This window comes from Hyperolius riggenbachi, chromosome 9, assembly GCF_040937935.1.
Source record: "Hyperolius riggenbachi isolate aHypRig1 chromosome 9, aHypRig1.pri, whole genome shotgun sequence".
NCBI classification, from domain to species: Eukaryota; Metazoa; Chordata; class Amphibia; order Anura; family Hyperoliidae; genus Hyperolius; species Hyperolius riggenbachi.
The window spans coordinates 242325261-242343417 of record NC_090654.1 but is presented as its reverse complement, the minus strand read 5'-3'; the positions used below and the strand labels follow the sequence as shown (position 1 = coordinate 242343417).

The 18157-nt window shown below is 48.3% G+C and overlaps 1 long non-coding RNA gene across 1 annotated transcript in view; it reads right to left on the bottom strand.

Moving 5' to 3' along the window:
• Positions 1–568: 568 nt before the first annotated feature.
• LOC137531967 (uncharacterized) overlaps positions 569–18157 on the bottom strand; it is a 30205-nt gene continuing 12616 nt past the window's right edge. Inside the window, exons 2-3 of the long non-coding RNA XR_011023821.1 lie at positions 6212–6304; positions 569–628 (exon numbers count right to left, since the gene is read on the bottom strand). This is a non-coding gene — a long non-coding RNA (uncharacterized lncRNA). The remainder of the gene's footprint in view (positions 629–6211; positions 6305–18157) is intronic.

The window sequence follows — 18157 nt, the reverse complement described above, 5'->3', positions numbered from 1 at the left end:
AGCGGCAGATATATATACCTTCCTGCGTTCCGCCATGGATGTTCATCGCTCTGGTGTCTGGCGCTACTTCCTGTTTATCCACTTATTGTGCAGGGGCTGCAGCCCCTTTTGTTACGCCCCTGGTAGCATGCCCCATGTGACATCCCTGGTCGGGACAGCGTCAGATTATAGTGTAACTCTTACTGATAATTAATTACAGCTATAAAACACTAAAGCCACTAAATGGCTTCTTAGAGCAGGAAAGAGATACAAAGGATTAATAGTTCATAGTCTAAAGCTCTGGCATACTGCAATGAAGGTGTCATTGAGCAGAGACAATGAAACCATAAAAAGGTGAAAACTAGATTTAAATATAAAATAAAACTGTGAGATATCTAAAAAAGTCATTTTCAGGAGAAGGAGGATAGATACAATTGTTTATCTCATCACTTTATTTTCACCTGGGATGTCCTTTAAGGACAGATGGAATGGTTTAGGTGATGCTCTTTATAGCGTGACAATGGAAGGAACACTTGTAGCAGTAACATCAGCAGCAGCAGCCATTGAAGAATTACTGTGTGACTGGATTCTCTTCATACAGCAGGTTGCTCTTATCATTTTGCTTCTTGGACCGGTTAATGGAATAAGGCTGTGTACATACATAGAATATCTTGTCAATAACATATGATTTGTAGGTTGGCGTCGTTTAGGCTTCACAATAATGGAAAAGGTAAAATTGTTCTGTTGTAATTTAAGATGCACTTTCAGGAAGAGGCTCATCATTTATTTCAGACCAGGCTGACCACTTGATCCTCTTGAGAGCCATTTACAATCTTAGTGATGCTGATGTATATGAAGCCATCACATTTTGCACTTCGACTTGACAATAGCATGAGTGATTTCCTTATTCTTTAACTGCACGTTGATTGATGGCTTTTGGAACTGATGCTACTGACTTCATCCCCAAAGACAGATTCCTTTGTGTAACCTCATCTCTATTTGAATAGTCACTTAAGGTACTGAGGTATCTTGTCATCTCGAAGAGCTTTAGTTTGGATTTTGGCATAACATTACAACAGAATTGACCCTTTTGGATGCCTAAAGTATATCCAAAGTCTTGAGACATAATTGAGTAGATAAAGAAATGTTAATTTTCAAGTTTTACCTAACGTATATACTGGCATATAAGCCTACCCGCGTATAAGCCGAGGTACGCACTTTTCCCTCAGAAACCAAGAAAAAGTGATTGACTCATGTATAAGCCTCCTCCCCGGTATAGCCCCCTTCACAGTGGCCAGATGTGCCCCCAGTACAAGTCATGCCCTCTCTCCATAGCCAGTTGTGCTCCAAGGATCAAACAGCTGTGTTGAAAGACACCTTAGATGGCATCATAGATATGAGACACAGAGATTGACACACAGGAAGAATCCCTGATCATTGCACTGCTGAGCTGTTGCTTGCATGCTTCACTCTACAAGTCAGGGGACACAGGTAGTCTTGAGCAATGCACTCTACACACCATGTTGCAGGGGATGGGCGACACAAACACAGCAGGAAGCCAGCTGGAAGAGATCACTAGTGTAAAATCATTATGCTCCCCTGCCAGTAACATAACCTGCTCCACCATCTGTTCTGCTCCAATAGTTCACATATAAGCCAAGGGGGTAACTTTTCAGCACATTTTCTGTCCTGAAAAATTAGGCTTATATGCAAGTATGTAAGGTATTACTACTTCGACTGCATCTTAGACGTGAAAAACCTAGAGGATGAAGCAGGTAAATTGGGCGCATAGACCCAACAAATTAGGTGCTGCCGTAGACCACAATTTTATTGGCAGCTGAGCAATTTAAAGTAAACCTGTAATGAAAAAAAAACAGCCCCTGGGGAATATTTACCTCAGAAGGGGGATGTCTCTGGATCATAATAAGGCTTTACACGTCCTCCTCTGTCCCAGCACTGTTACAGTGCTGGAAGCCCAAGAATGGCGGAGAGGTAAATATTTACGTACTGCCATCCAGCGCAGGTGCAAGTTGCCAGCGCAGTAGAGCAGACTCAACCAGGCTCGTTTTTTTCTGCCTGAGCCCAAGCTGGATCGCGCTAGGTAAATATTGCCGCTCCTGCGCAGTGCTTGTTGGCGCTTGTCAGGGGAGCCAGAGCTGGATCCCCGAGGCTACAGAGGATGGGGGAAGCCTCATTAGGGTCCTGAGGATTCTCCCTCCTGAGGTCAGTACCCCACAGGCCAGGGGCACTTTTTGTTGTTACAGGTGTATGTTAAACAGGAACTGTAGTAAAAATAACATCATAAATAAAATTGTTTATTTTCTACAATGTTCATTTATAGATTATGTAGTAGTCGGTGTTTGCCCATTGTAAACTCTTTTACCTTTCTCTGATTTACATTCTGAAACGTATTACTGGTGGTGACATCTTTAGTTCTTCCAGGTGATCTGTACGGAATGTTCGTTACTGAGAGATCTAAGCACAGAGGGAGGTATTGCTTGCTTGGTAGTGGGAAAAAGCCATTAGTTCCCACAACGCAATGAGGTTCACAGACAGGAAACTGTCAGGATCATAGTCATGGCATCACACTATGGGAGGGGTTTCACCACAATATCAATCATACAGGTCCCTACCGATGATCTATTCGAGAAAATGTAAAGATTTCTCATGGGGAATGGGGGTATCGGCAACTGATTGGAATGAAGTTCAATCCTTGGTTAAAGTTTCTCTTTAAGAGCTGGGTTTTGGCTATTGTATAGTTGAATTCTAGGGGTTGGCAGAGGCAGCTACTGGGGTCAGAATGCGATGAGTGGAGTTTGGCTATCTTGTACCCAAACTCTGAATAGCGGTGGCAGGGTTAGCAAGCCACGCCCGAGGATTTGCTATCATCATGTCACAAACTCCAGATTATGGCAGTAATATTGATGGGAGTGAGTCAGTGAGGATTGGCTTTTAACTATCTGCAATACTTAACTGGATGATCCAGCGCCTTAGTCACCAAGTACCTCTTTTCCATGTACACCTCTGTGGACCACTCTGAATCTAGGCATACATGGGTTAATAACGATCTCATCCTGCAAGCATTTTATCAGTGCCCAATCAGAAATTCATGGATCGAATTAAAAAAAAACCCGATTTGCCATTTTGCTACAGTGTGTCACGGGCAGAAGTAGCTGTATGGCCTGGTGCACACCAAAAACCGCTAGCAGATCCGCAAAATGCTAGCAGATTTTGAAACGCTTTTTCTTATTTTTCTGCAGCGTTTCAGCTAGCGTTTTGCGGTTTTGTGTAGCGTTTTTGGTGTAGTAGATTTCATGTATTGTTACAGTAAAGCTGTTACTGAACAGCTACTGTAACAAAAAACGCCTGGCAAACCGCTCTGAAGTGCCGTTTTTCAGAGCGGTTTGCGTTTTTCCTATACTTAACATTGAGGCAGAAACGCATCCGCAATCCAAAATCTGCTGCAGCCCGGGAGTATGCGTTTCTGAAAAACGCCACCCGCTCTGGTGTGCACCACCCCATTGAAATGCATTACCCTAGCAGATCCGCACCCGCAAGCAGATCGCAAACCGCAGCGGAAACGCTCCGGTGTGCACTAGGCCTATGTGGCCACAAGTTCATAAGCCATGTACTAGAACTTTTTCTGGTGACAACTAACGGTAAAGAGTGGTGATCAGTTACTCAGTGCAAGAAAACACAGTTTCTGATCACCAGGTTAGCGCACTTTTGGCATGCTGTTTGTAGCTTACCTTATCCATTTACTACCAGGGAACAAAATCAACTGTCCATGAAGAGACAAATAACTTCCCTCCCCATTTAAGGGAGTAACCAAGCAGCTCGGGGGGGACCCAAAACCACAAGGAAAGTATAGGGGACTAAAAGAGACCAAAAAGTACTCCTACTAAAAAGTAATACTTAATGTGATTTGCCTTCTCAAAACATAAGGTATTTGTGATAATTCAGCTTTAAAGGAGTTATCAGGCAAAAAAAAAAAATGAGTTTTACTTACCTGGGGCTTCTACCAGCCCCATGCAGCCAACCTGTGCCCTCGTAGTCACTCGCTGCTGCTCTGGTCTCCCTCCGTCAGTTAGTTTAGTTTTTGCCGACATCAGGGTCGGCAGGCCGCATTGCGTACATTTTTATGCATTCCCGCTGGTGCAGGAACATTAACACATACATTTTTACACGTTAGTGGTTTAATGCGTAAAAATTTAACATCTGTGGTTACCCACAATGCAGATCTCTTTATGCCCTTGAAGCCAGACTTACATCCAGAACCACTGGTGTATAGCAAGCATGTGGTTACCCACATGCAGAAAACTTGTTTCCCATTTAAAGGATACTCGAAGTAACATGTGACATGATGAGATAGACATGTATATGTACAGTGCCTAGCACACAAATAACTATGCTGTGTCCCTTTTTTTCTTTTTCTGTCTGAAAGAGTTAAATATCAGGTATGTAAGTGGCTGACTCAGTCCTGACTCAGACAGGAAGTAACTACAGTGTGACCCTCACTGATTCCAATTTGAAATTCCAACTATAAAACACTTTCCTAGCAGAAAATGGCTTCTGATAGCAAGAAAGAGATAAAAAGGGAAATTTCTTATTAGTGAGGGTCACACTGTAGTCACTTCCTGTCTGAGTCAGGACTGAGTCAGCCACTTACATACCTGATTTCTAACTCTTTCAGGCAGAGTAAGAAAAAAAGGAACACAGCATAGTTATTTGTGTGCTAGGCACTGTACATACCCATGTCTACCTCATCATGTCACACGTCACTTCAAGTATCCTTTAAAGCAGAGGTCTCAAACTCGCGGCCCGCGGGCCATTTGCAGCCCTCGATACAATATTTTGTGGCCCTCGCCGGCAAAAGCTTCCTCATAGTTCATTTCAGTGCTCCCAAGTAATCCGCCGCATCCCCGCCGCTAAACGAGGGCTGCAGAGCCCCCAAATCACCCGGGGGGCAATCCGCTGGTATTTCCTGGAAGGGGCAGAGCTTTCAACTTCAGCTCTGCCCCTCCTGGCATCAATCGCCGCATGGATCGCTGCCTCTTCCCGCCCCTCTCTGTGAAGGAAGAGTGAGAGGGGCGGGCAGAGGCGGCGATGTGCCGCGATTGTGAAATTCCTTATGCGGCCCAGCCTCATCCTCACTTTGCCTCCTGCGGGTTTGAGACCCCTGCTTTAAAGGGACTCAGAGCTGACATTATTAAAGAGATTTTATACATACCTGGGGCTTCCTCCAGCCCCATCTGTCTGGATCGATCCTGCACCGCTGTCCTCCGCTGCCCGCAGCTACGAGAACCGGGTCCCGTCACTGACGTCATCTGAGCCAGCCTACACAGGAGAAGTGCGCCCTCTACGTATCTCTCCAGTGGCTGCTGGAGAGATTTGCAAACAACACATTTCTCTTATGCTAAACTGGCTCCGACTGACGGAAGTGCAGGGACCCGGTTCTCATAGCTGCGGGCAGCGGAGGACAGCGGCATGGGATCGATCCAGGTGGCTGGAGGAAGCCCCAGGTATGTATAAGATCTTTTTAATTTTCAGCTCTGGTACACTTTAAGTGACACAAACAGATTCCTTTTAGCTACTGTTAAGCCGTGATGGCTCCTATGATATGAAGCAAGAAAGGCGCTTGAGATTCAGCCCCCCAAAAATATAGCTATAAAAGTTAAAGAATTTCAAACTGCAGAAAACAGCATTTCTCTCAAACTTCAAATGTGTTTTAAATCTTTGGATCTGGGTTTGCTCAAAGGAGAAAAACTCTTTGAATTTGCCTGATCCAAGAGATTTTGATACTTTTGTATACCTGACATGACAATCCCCTTATCTGGTTTGAAAACTTTCTTTGTAATCCCCAGCTTGTGCTACTTTAATGTCTTTACTTTGTAATGTCTGTTGTTGGAAATACTGAAGAATGTGGTAGACTGAGAGCAAAAATAATACCAGCCAAGGGCTATTTACAAGTGATGGGCTATATGGGACCGAATACAGCTTCATCTCACTAATACAAAATGAGACATAAAAATGATAAGTATGTGATTCCAGGCGACGTAAAGCTGACCTGAACTCTTACACAGACCACAATGAAAAGTCTTTAGTCCACATATAGTTACTGAAGAAATTCACTGCTCTGTGTTCTTTGTTTGTTTAGCCAGGTGAAAGTGCTTAATTCGTTCTTATGAGTAGCTGTGAGCAGCATTGTGGCATAGCACTGAGCGCTGGTTACCTGGTTCAAATCCCAGCCAGGTCACCGTCTGCATGGAGTTTGTATGTTCTCCCTGTGTCTGCATGGGTTTCCTCCGGGCACTCTGATTTCCTCCTACATCCCAAAAACATACAGAGAAGTTAATTTGCTTCCTACTAAAATTAGCCCAAGGCTATGATAGACATATGACTATGGAGGGGTTTGGTTGTGAGCTCCTCTGTTCTGTTCAACTGAGGTGAAAATATACTGATGAGAGAAACAATTGTATCTCTCCTCCTTCTCCTAAATATGACTTTTTAAGATATCCCACAGTTTTATTTTATATTTTAATCTAGTTTTTAAGTTTTTACAGTTTCATTGTCTCTGCTCATTGAAGCATGCTAGAGCTCAAATCTATGAATTATTGACCTTTTTATCTCTTTTCTGCTCTCAGAAGCCATTTACTGACAGGAACGTGTTTTATGGCTGTGAATGAAGGTTATGCTATAGTCTGACCCGGTCCTGACCCAGACAGAAACACTTGCATGTCACCTCGGTTGTCCTTTAAGTGACACGACTATACACTTTGTGCAGTGCGGCTGAAAATGGGTAAACTATGATAATAATAATAATAGACTGCAGGAGCTCTGCTACCTCCTCATGCAGTTACACGGAGGCCTAAAGTGTACCTGAGATGAGTAAAGTAAAGAATCAATACTTATCTGGGGCTTCCTCATAGGGGCACGAGTGCAGCTCAACCGTTCATGCGCAGAGCGGCCTGACTGGTGCAACTGAAGCACTGCTATTACCAGGAGCTATTCCTGAGGAATGGAGCCACCAGGGAGGGCGGCGAGGTAGGCAACAGAGTTCATGGGGTTGGAAGAAGCTCAAGGTGAGTATCGATTCTTTACTTTACTTTACTCATCTCATGTTCACTTTAACCATTTCAGTGCCTCCTGGAAAGTGAATCCAAGCTAAAACTACAGGTTTTGTTAGGATTTCCATAAACTGTAATGAAGAAATTTTTACCTAGAGATTATCATGCTGTGGCTAATCTTTTACGAGCAGAGAGGAAGTTCAAATGTGGAGTCACTCCTCAAACAAATCCTGAACTTAAAATAAACATATGAAATAATTAATTGAATGTGTAGTACCTAATGGTGAATTCAACATTAGCAACATATTTTTATTTTCAGTGTAACGGCTCAATGTATTTACTTCATTCAGCTGCAAATTAGACAGACGTAATGGCTCTGAACTTTTAATCTATAAAATGTTATCAGCACTGTTTCCTCAGCTAGATAAAAGTGTTTTGGCTTCTAATTGGTTTTCAGGACAATGGTATGTATTCAGGGCCGTTTTTAGGTATAGGTAAGCTAGGCAGATGCATGGGGTTGACATCTACAGAGGCACTACATGGCTATTTTGAACACACTGTATTTTGTGAAATTCTTATACACAGCTGCCAGTACCATTAAGAAAGGGATGAAATGTAGTTTTAACATCTAAATGAGCACTGCTGATTAGCATAACAAAGGAGGCCTGAATAGCATAAGAATGATATGGCAAGTGTTGTTATTGTGCTAATTCAGCTGTAATTGTCTTAAGGGGCCCATACACCTAACGATTTTCCCGCCGATATACAGCAGATTCAATCACTGTGATCGAATCTGCTGTGAAATCGTTGCGCAAACGCTGACAGAACGATCGATTTCCGTCCAAAATCAATCGTTCCTGTTGATTCCCATCGATCTGTCTGTGCGGAAGATTTTGCTCGATCGCCGGCGTGTTGGGAGTGCGTCAATAGCGGTGTTCAAATGCCCGATGACCGACGCTAGTTGCAATACATTACCTGTTCCGCCAGCGCGTGTCCCCACTCTCTCCGCTGTCTTCTTCTCCGCGCTGGGCTCCGAGTCCGAATGGCTTCACTGAACTTCCTGTCCCGGCAGGAAGTTTAAACAGTAGAGCGCCCTCTACTGTTCCCCGGACAGGAAGTTCAGTGAAGCCAGCAGGACTCGGAGCCCAGCGTGGAGAAGAAGACAGCGGAGACAGGGGGACTCGCGCCGGCGGAGCAGGTAAAGTATAGCTGGCGGGGGGGGGTTGCAGCTGCAGCTTCACAGATGGTGAATCGATTTCATGCTGAAATCGATTCACAATCTGTTTGCAGTAAAGGCAGTCATACGATCCCTCTCTGATCAGATTCGATCAGAGAGGGATCTATCTGTTGGTCGATCTGATTGCAAATCGGCCAGTGTATGGCTACCTGTAGATTTGATCTGTATTGATTGTTGCAGTTCTTCTAAATTTCCAAGACAGTGTTAAGGGGGCCATAAACTAGCCGACCAACCAACCAATCGACCATCCAGTTCGATTACTGTAATCGAATTGGATTAAAATTTGTGCTGCCAAGTGCATGCCCGACCGACAAAGCGACCAATTTCAGGACAGAAATTGGTCGCACAGTCAATCACGCATGCTGGAAAATTTTGGGCCGAAGTTGGTTGGTCAGGTGCGCGGCGATACGGCAGCCGAATTGTGATTAGCGACGAGACAACGAAACCCCCGCCACTGCAATGTATAAATGTATGTAGTGTAGTGCATTTATACATTACCTGTCCGATGTCAGCCTCCACTCGGTTTCCGTCCATCTCGCCGGGTAAGCCGCATACACGCCGGCGGCGCTATGTCTGACGTCACTAAGGTGCATAGCGTCTGACGTCAGCATGTATGCGGCTTACCCGGCGAGATGGATGGACACAGTGCAGAAGCTGCTACAGGACAGGTAATGTATAAATGCACACTACACACATATATACATTTTGGGGGCATCGGCAGGGCGGACGCGTCGGCTCAGCCGAATCCCTGATGAATTTCATGCTGAAATTGGACGGGAATCGGCCTGTAGTGTATGGGCAGATTCGATGCTTTAGTGAATCGAGCCCCAGGTGTTTTTGAGGAGCAAAGCAATGAATGTCTTATACCGTTTGCTGAACTGACACCCGGTGATTGTCCTATCATAAAAAAAAGCTTTCTTTGGACTGACATTTCTTTGAAGTGGGATTGTCTGCCACAAAATCAAATTCCAATTAATGGGGCACTATGGCGAAAAATTGTAAAATTTAAAATATGTGCAAACATAGACAAATAAGAAGTACGTTTTTTACAGAGTAAAATGAGCCATAAATTACGTTTCTCCTATGTTGCTGCCTGCCACTTACAGTAGGTAGTAGAAATCTGACAGAAGCGACAGGTTTTGGACAAGTCCATCTCTTCATATGGTATTCTTTTCTCCAATTGTTAGTATAATAAAAAGAAGATAAACTGTACAAAACGGGAGAAGGGATTTCTTCTAAAGTAGGCCATTCCCAGGCTACCAGTGTCTACCAGTTTGACATTTCCAGCCCAGAGCTAACTTGTGATGGTAGCTCCCTCCCTTTCTTCACTTTGAGGTTGAAGTGCTATTGAACACATTTATTAAACCTACAAAGAAAATGCCTGTAGGACATTCTGATGGAAACTTGGTGGTAGAGTTATTATTTTCATAGCAAATGCGACAAGTATTGACATGACATTCAATATCCTTGATAGGTCATTTCCTGGTGTGGAGAACGCTACATAGACCTTTCATGTTTCCATCTTATCTCCATATGACTTCCCCCCACCCGGTCTCATTTAATGAAACGTTCCACCAAGACGCTAGACCTGTGGAAGGCCTCATTTGCATAGCGTGCCATCACCCTTGCGTGTCACATCAAAAGGGTTCCTCACTCTATCAAAGATGGGTATCTACAGAATGGAATTAAGTGGTGGAATGAGCAGATCGCTGAAACCTTTGAATTGTCAATACAAAAGGTTGTTCAGAATGCGTGAAAATGATTAATTCTACATCGCTTTTTGGATTCACGCTATACGGGAAATTCTCAGTAATCCATTTTAAATTATTGCAGTTAATGCTGTATTTTGACTGCCAAGGGATTTTTTTTGCCTATTTCACAGTTACAAAAATAATTGAAAAAAAAAAAAGAAAAAGAAAAGAAAGAAAAGCAATCACTTCAAGTTCATTTATATGCTGCATAATGGGAGACAACTTTGCATAAAGACGTTGATGTCAGCGAAACATTTGGATTCTGTGCTTGGCTGGTGATTGCTCTAAGAGTAAAGATAGCATGATCAAGTGAGCGTGCATGCTGATCTACAGAGGAGGAGATCTGTCACCAGGGCCCATGCAATTAACTTTTTCTCCTGAGTTTTCTCCTAGGAGATATTTTTAAACTTGTCAGTAAAATGCATTTGAGCCACCGGAAAGCAAGGAAGCACTCAAAATAATTTTGATAGTACTTTTTCAGTTACTTTTTCGGTTGAAAAGTACTGTAAAATTATTTTAAATAGAAGATGAAAAACAATCTCCTAGGAGAAACCTCAGGAGAAAAAGAGAATTGCATATGGCCCTATATGTCTAGAAATTCTCACATGCCAGAGAGTAGCCAGTGGAAGAGATACGTGTATAAAGCCACAGTGTGGGCAGGTAGCAGCTGTCGGCAGAGCTGGATCATCCTCAAGGTCAGTGGCGTAGCTAAAGAGCTGTGGGCCCCGATGCAAGTTTTACATTGCGGCCCCCAAGCACTCTATAAATAACAATTGATACGGCGCACCAAAACCTGCCAATGGCAATTACAGTGTCAGAGGTGCAAGGGGGGATGGGGAACAGCTTGTTAATGATTACCACTATTCAAAGTATCTACAGAAGTGATTATTATGAGCACAGGCCCAATAGAAAGCTAATACTGTGTTTGAGGGGTGGCCCAAGGCCCCCGAAGTGGTCGAAACCTCTGCACCCCCTATTGCTATGCCCCTGCTCAAGGTAACCTAAGCAGATTACTAGGGCCAAAAGCCTGATAGCAGCCTAGAGACCTGTCTGTCTACCACTTACTCTTCTCTCATTCCCCCAAACCTCCTCTATTGAGCTAAATACGCGGGGCGTAACAATAGACCCTGCAAGGAATGCAGCCGCAGGGGGGGCCCAGAAGCCACAGGGGGCCCCGTCCTGAGAGATTGACAGCTAATGGCAAGGAAAGGAAAAACTTTCTGCGCTATGCAGAATTGTTCTAATGACTGCATGTGCTCAGCCATTGATAACGATTAATGGAAAGTTTTGTAGATAAAGACATGTAGACAATTCATATTCAGTGTGTGGGGGGGGGGGGGCATCCAAAGTTATGCAGGGGGGCCCAGTGATTTCTAGTTACGCCCCTGTAAGTACGGTCGAATTATACCTCTGGCTGTTAGCAGGCATGGCCCACCCATGACGCCAAGTGAGGCATCTTCCTCGGGCGGCGGAAGTCTGGGGCGGCACCAGGCAGAAACAGGAAGTGTGCCTGGCCTACCACCTCCCGTCTTATTGCCACCTGCCTGGCTGTGGGGGGCTGTCATGAGCAGGACGGGGTAGCAGCGCAGGAAGTAGGAGCAGCGGGCGGTCCCCGCCCCTTTTACGCTCCCTGTCCCCAGTTATTACACCAGTGTCAGCAACGGGTAATGAATGACTCAACTTTTCCTTCCGTGTTCCAGAGGTCAGAGCACTGCGTGTCACAGGTCTTCTCCTTCCTCAATGCTGCCCACTGTACTTCCGCAAGTGCAGTGGGCTGCATTGAAGAATTTGAAGAAATTGTGGGACGCAGCGCTCTGATGCCTGGAGCGCAGTAGGAAGAGGTGAGTCATTCATTCCCTGCCCACTGCCGCTGACACTGCTGTAAAATCTGGAGGGCGAGCGTGGAAGGGGGGACCCAGGTGAGAGAGAGGTGCTCTGCCCTCTTCCCCACCGCTGTGTGCCCACTGCTCCTGTCCAGTGATGTCTAACCTCCTGTCATTTCTCAGCTCTCCCCCTAGGCTTGTCCTCCTGCATCATGTGGTTACAAGCGATGTGGGATGGAGATGGTGGGCATCTCCTTCCTGTGGAGAAATCCATGTTTGTGTCAGCATTTGTGGGCTTGCAACCCCATAAACCCTAGTTTTTGGGTTCACCAGTTTGCCTGCATAAAAGCAGTTGGCCCCATCAGTTTGACCTGGTGAACTGCACCAAGTTCACCCAACACTAACCAGCACATACAGACCTGTCCCTTGGCAACAGCTGAGATGCCTGTACTGTTGCTGTGGGGAGGGGAGAAGGAATATTGGCACAGCTCACAATAGAGTGTCTTTCAGTGGGAGGGGTATGGAGAAGAGCAATACGCTTGCTTGTCTGTGACTTAAAGTTCCATCATGCTGGATCTTTAACCAGGAACTGTAGCAAAAATAACATAATGAATGATTTGATTAAAGTGTACCAGAGACATTTTAAAATAAAAGTTTTTCACATACCTGGATCTTCCTTCAGCCCCATGCAAACGGATCGCTCCCACGCCGCCGTCCTTAGCCTTCTCCAGCCCCGGTACCAGGTCCCGTGACTTCCTCCAGTTGCAGCCAGTCTGTGCAAGAGATGTGCACCTCCTACATATCTCTCCGGCAGCCGCTGGGGAGATACGTAGAGGGCGCACTTCTCTTGCACAGACTGGTCGCGACTGGAGGAAGTTTCGGGACCCGGTACCGGCGATACAGAAGGCTGAGGATGGTGGCACGGGAGTGATCCGTGTACATGGGGCCGGAGGAAGCCCCAGGTATGGCTTCTTTTAAATACGTTATTTAATCTGTGTTTGCCAATTGTAAAATATTTCCTCGCCCTAATTTGCAGTCTGAAATGTATCACAGGTGGCAACATCTTTACTGCTGGCAGGTGTACCTCTATGCAATGTTTGTTTTTGAGATTTCCGTATCCAGTGTAAATAATGCCTGTCTTTCAGAACGCTCTGGCAGGAGAATTCCGTGTAGCTAAACAGCCTACGCTGGGCATTACTGGGAGGGTGGGGCCACATCCCAATATACAGCAATACATAGAGGACCCACTCTATAGGCACCCACTCTATAGGCACCAGAGCTGCAGCCACTAGGATGCGCTCTATAGGCACCAGAGGTGCAGCCACTAGGACGCGCTCTATAGGCACCAGAGCTGCAGCCACTAGGACCCACTCTATAGGCACCAGAGCTGCAGGCACTAGGACGTGCTCTGTAGGCACCAGAGCTGCAGGCACTAGGACCCACTCTATAGGCACCAGAGCTACAGGCACTAGGACGCGCTCTATAGGCACCAGAGCTGCAGCCACTAGGACGCGCTCTATAGGCACCAGAGGTGCAGCCACTAGGACGCGCTCTATAGGCACCAGAGCTGCAGCCACTAGGACGCACTCTATAGGCACCAGAGCTGCAGCCACTAGGACCCACTCTATAGGCACCAGAGCTGCAGGCACTAGGACGCGCTCTATAGGCACCAGAGCTGCAGCCACTAGGACCCACTCTATAGGCACCAGAGGTGCCGCCACTAGGAGGCGCTCTATAGGCACCAGAGCTGCAGCCACTAGGACCCACTCTATAGGCACCAGAGCTGCAGCCACTAGGACGTGCTCTATAGGCACCAAAGCTGCAGGCACTAGGACGCGCTCTATAGGCACCAGAGGTGCAGCCACTAGGAGGCGCTCTATAGGCACCAGAGCTGCAGCCACTAGGACCCGCTCTATAGGCACCAGAGGTGCAGCCACTAGGACGCGCTCTATAGGCACCAGAGCTGTGGCCACTAGGACCCACTCTACAGGCACCAGAGGTGCAGCCACTAGTACACGCTCTATAGGCACCAGAGCTGTGGCCACTAGGACCCACTCTATAGGCACCAGAGCTGCAGCCACTAGGACCCACTCTATAGGCACCAGAGCTACAGGCACTAGGACGCGCTCTATAGGCGCCAGAGCTGCAGCCACTAGGACGCACTCTATAGGCACCAGAGCTGCAGCCACTAGGACCCACTCTATAGGCACCAGAGCTGCAGGCACTAGGACGCGCTCTATAGGCACCAGAGCTGCAGGCCCTAGGACACGCTCTATAGGCACCAGAGCTGTAGCCACTAGGACGCGCTCTATAGGCACCAGAGCTGCAGCCACTAGGACCCACTCTATAGGCACCAGAGGTGCCGCCACTAGGAGGCACTCTATATGCACCAGAGCTGCAGCCACTAGGACCCACTCTATAGGCACCAGAGCTGCAGCCACAAGGACGTGCTCTATAGGCACCAGAGCTGCAGGCACTAGGACGCGCTCTATAGGCACCAGAGGTGCAGACACTAGGAGGCGCTCTATAGGCACCAGAGCTGCAGCCACTAGGACCCGCTCTATAGGCACCAGAGGTGCAGCCACTAGGACGCGCTCTATAGGCACCAGAGCTGTGGCCACTAGGACCCACTCTATAGGCACCAGAGCTGCAGCCACTAGGACCCACTCTATAGGCACCAGAGCTGCAGGCACTAGGACGTGCTCTGTAGGCACCAGAGCTGCAGGCACTAGGACCCACTCTATAGGCACCAGAGCTACAGGCACTAGGACACGCTCTATAGGCACCAGAGGTGCAGCCACTAGGAGGCGCTCTATAGGCACCAGAGCTGCAGCCACTAGGACCCGCTCTATAGGCACCAGAGGTGCAGCCACTTGGACGCGCTCTATAGGCACCAGAGCTGTGGCCACTAGGACCCACTCTATAGGCACCAGAGCTGCAGCCACTAGGACCCACTCTATAGGCACCAGAGCTGCAGGCACTAGGACGTGCTCTGTAGGCACCAGAGCTGCAGGCACTAGGACCCACTCTATAGGCACCAGAGCTACAGGCACTAGGACGCGCTCTATAGGCACCAGAGCTGCAGCCACTAGGACGCGCTCTATAGGCACCAGAGGTGCAGCCACTAGGACACGCTCTATAGGCACCAGAGCTGAAGCCACTAGGATGCACTCTATAGGCACCAGAGCTGCAGCCACTAGGACCCACTCTATAGGCACCAGAGCTGCAGGCACTAGGACGCGCTCTATAGGCACCAGAGCTGCAGCCACTAGGACCCACTCTATAGGCACCAGAGCTACAGGCACTAGGACATGCTCTATAGGCACCAGAGCTGCAGCCACTAGGACTCACTCTATAGGCACCAGAGCTGCAGCCACTAGGACCCACTCTATAGGCACCAGAGGTGCCGCCACTAGAAGGCGCTCTATAGGCACCAGAGCTGCAGCCACTAGGACCCACTCTATAGGCACCAGAGCTGCAGCGACTAGGACGTGCTCTATAGGCACCAGAACTGCAGGCACTAGGATGCGCTCTATAAGCACCAGAGGTGCAGCCACTAGGAGGCGCTCTATAGGCACCAGAGCTGCAGGCACTAGGACGCGCTCTATAGGCACCAGAGCTGCAGGCACTAGGACGTGCTCTGTAGGCACCAGAGCTGCGGCCACTAGGACCCACTCTATAGGCACCAGAGCTGCAGGCACTCTGACGTGCTCTGTAGGCACCAGAGCTGCAGGCACTAGGACGTGCTCTATAGGCACCAGAGTTGCAGCCGCTAGGACAAGCTCTATAGGCACTGGAGCTGCAGTCACTAGGATGTGCTCTATAGGCACCAGAGCTTTAGCCACTAGGACATGGTTTATAGGCACCAGAGCTGCAGCCACTAAGACCCACTCTATAGGCACCAGAGCTGCAGGCACTAGGACATGCTCTATAGGCACCAGAGCTGCAGGCACTAGGACGTGCTCTATAGGCACCAGAGCTGCAGGCACTAGGACGTGCTCTATAGGCACCAGAGCTGCAGGCACTAGGACGTGCTCTATTGGCACCAGAGCTGCAGGCACTAGGACGTGCTCTATAGGCACCAGAGCTGCAGGCATTAGGACGTGCTCTATAGGCACCAGAGTTGCAGCCACTATGACAAGCTCTATAGTCACCAGAGCTGCAGCCACTAGGATGCGCTGTATAGTCACCAGAGTTGCAGCCACTAGGAAGCGCTCTATAGGCACCAGACCTGCAGCCACTAGGATGTACTCTATAGGCACCAGAGCTGCAGCCACTAGGACGCACTCTTTAGGCACCAGAGCTGCAGCCACTAGGACCCACTCTATAGGCACCAGAGCTGCAGCCACTAGGACGTGCTCTCTAGGCACCAGAGCTGCAGCCACTAGGACGCGCTCTATAGGCACCAGAGCTGCAGCCACTAGGACGTGCTTTCTAGGCACCAGAGCTGCAGCCACTAGGACGTGCTCTATAGGCACCAGAGCTGTGGCCACTAGGACCCACTCTACAGGCACCAGAGGTGCAGCCACTAGTACACGCTCTATAGGCACCAGAGCTGTGGCCACTAGGACCCACTCTATAGGCACCAGAGCTGCAGCCACTAGGACCCACTCTATAGGCACCAGAGCTGCAGGCACTAGGACGTGCTTTCTAGGCACCAGAGCTGCAGCCACTAGGACGTGCTCTCTAGGCACCAGAGCTGCAGCCACTAGGACACGCTCTATAGGCACCAGAGCTGCAGCCACTAGGAAGCAATCTATAGGCACCAGAGCTGCAGCCACTAGGACACGCTCTATAGGCACCAGAGCTGCAGCCACTAGGAAGCGATCTATAGGCACCAGAGCTGCAGCCACTAGGATGTACTCTATAGGCACCAGAGCTGCTGCCACAAGGATGCGCTCTATAGGCACCAGAGCTGCAGCCACTAGGACGCGCTCTATAGGCACCAGAGCTGCAGCCACTAGGACGCGCTCTATAGGCACCAGAGCTGCAGCCACTAGGACCCACTCTCTAGGCACCAGACCTGCAGCCACTAGGACGTGCTCTATAGGCACCAGAGCTGCAGCCACTAGGAAGCGCTCTATAGGCACCAGAGCTGCAGCCACTAGGACGCGCTCTCTAGGCACCAGAGCTGCAGCCACTAGGACACGCTCTATAGGCACCAGAGCTGCAGCCACTAGGAAGCGCTCTATAGGCACCAGAGCTGCAGCCACTAGGATGTACTCTATAGGCACCAGGGCTGCTGCCACAAGGATGCGCTCTATAGGTACCAGAGCTGCAGCCACTAGGACGCACTCTATAGGCACCAGAGCTGCAGCCACTAGGAAGCGCTCTATAGGCACCAGAGCTGCAGGCACTAGGACGTGCTCTCTAGGCACCAGAGCTGCAGCCACTAGGACGTGCTCTATAGGCACCAGAGCTGCAGCCACTAGGACGCGCTCTATAGGTACCAGAGTGCAGCCACTAGGAAGCGCTCTATAGGCACCAGAGCTGCAGCCACTAGGACCCACTCTATAGGCACCAGAGATGCAGCCACTAGGACACACTCTATAGGCAGGGAGTCTTGCCCAAGGTCTTCTAGTGAATAGGCGCTGGCTTACTGAACAGGCAGAGCCAAGATGTGAACCCAAGTCGTCTTTGCCAGAGGCAGAGCCCTTAACTATCCCGCCACATTGTCTGCATCTGTATGCCCAGTGCATGTTATTTAGACATAATGTGCCGGACACACAGAAGATGCAGGCTGGCAGTTTGGCTGAAGCCGGAGATTGGAAAGGAGCAGCCGTCGGGACAGGTGAGTTGTCACAAGGTAGCTACGGAACATATGGAGACGGGGAACACAGGAGCAGTGAGTTAGCAGGAGATCACTAAGGGGGTCCAGCGCCGTGGGGGACCCTGGAGTGGTCGGGGCCCTGAGGCAATTGCCCCCATTGGAAGCACCGGCCCTGGCAACAGCCTACTTGGCCTAGGGGCACAAAAAGTATAAATCCAGCCTTGAATCCCAGTGTACTTTTTCAACACTTTAAAAGTTTGCTTTCGTGCAATTCATAAATTGAAGTTATAAAGCCATACTCTGTAAATCTAGAACTGCAAAAAGCTTATGAAAAAAAAAGAATACATTTTAACATGGTAACAGAAATAAGTGACCTTTGTATGTAATCTTGCATAGTTTGTGATGCGTGACCTTCAACTCTGCAATATACGACCTTCAACTTAGACAACCTGCGGCCGCATTTCCAGCCCTCCGGTCTCCAGCCCTATTCGACTTTGTGTCATATCTGGAACCACAACCTAGCGTGTTTC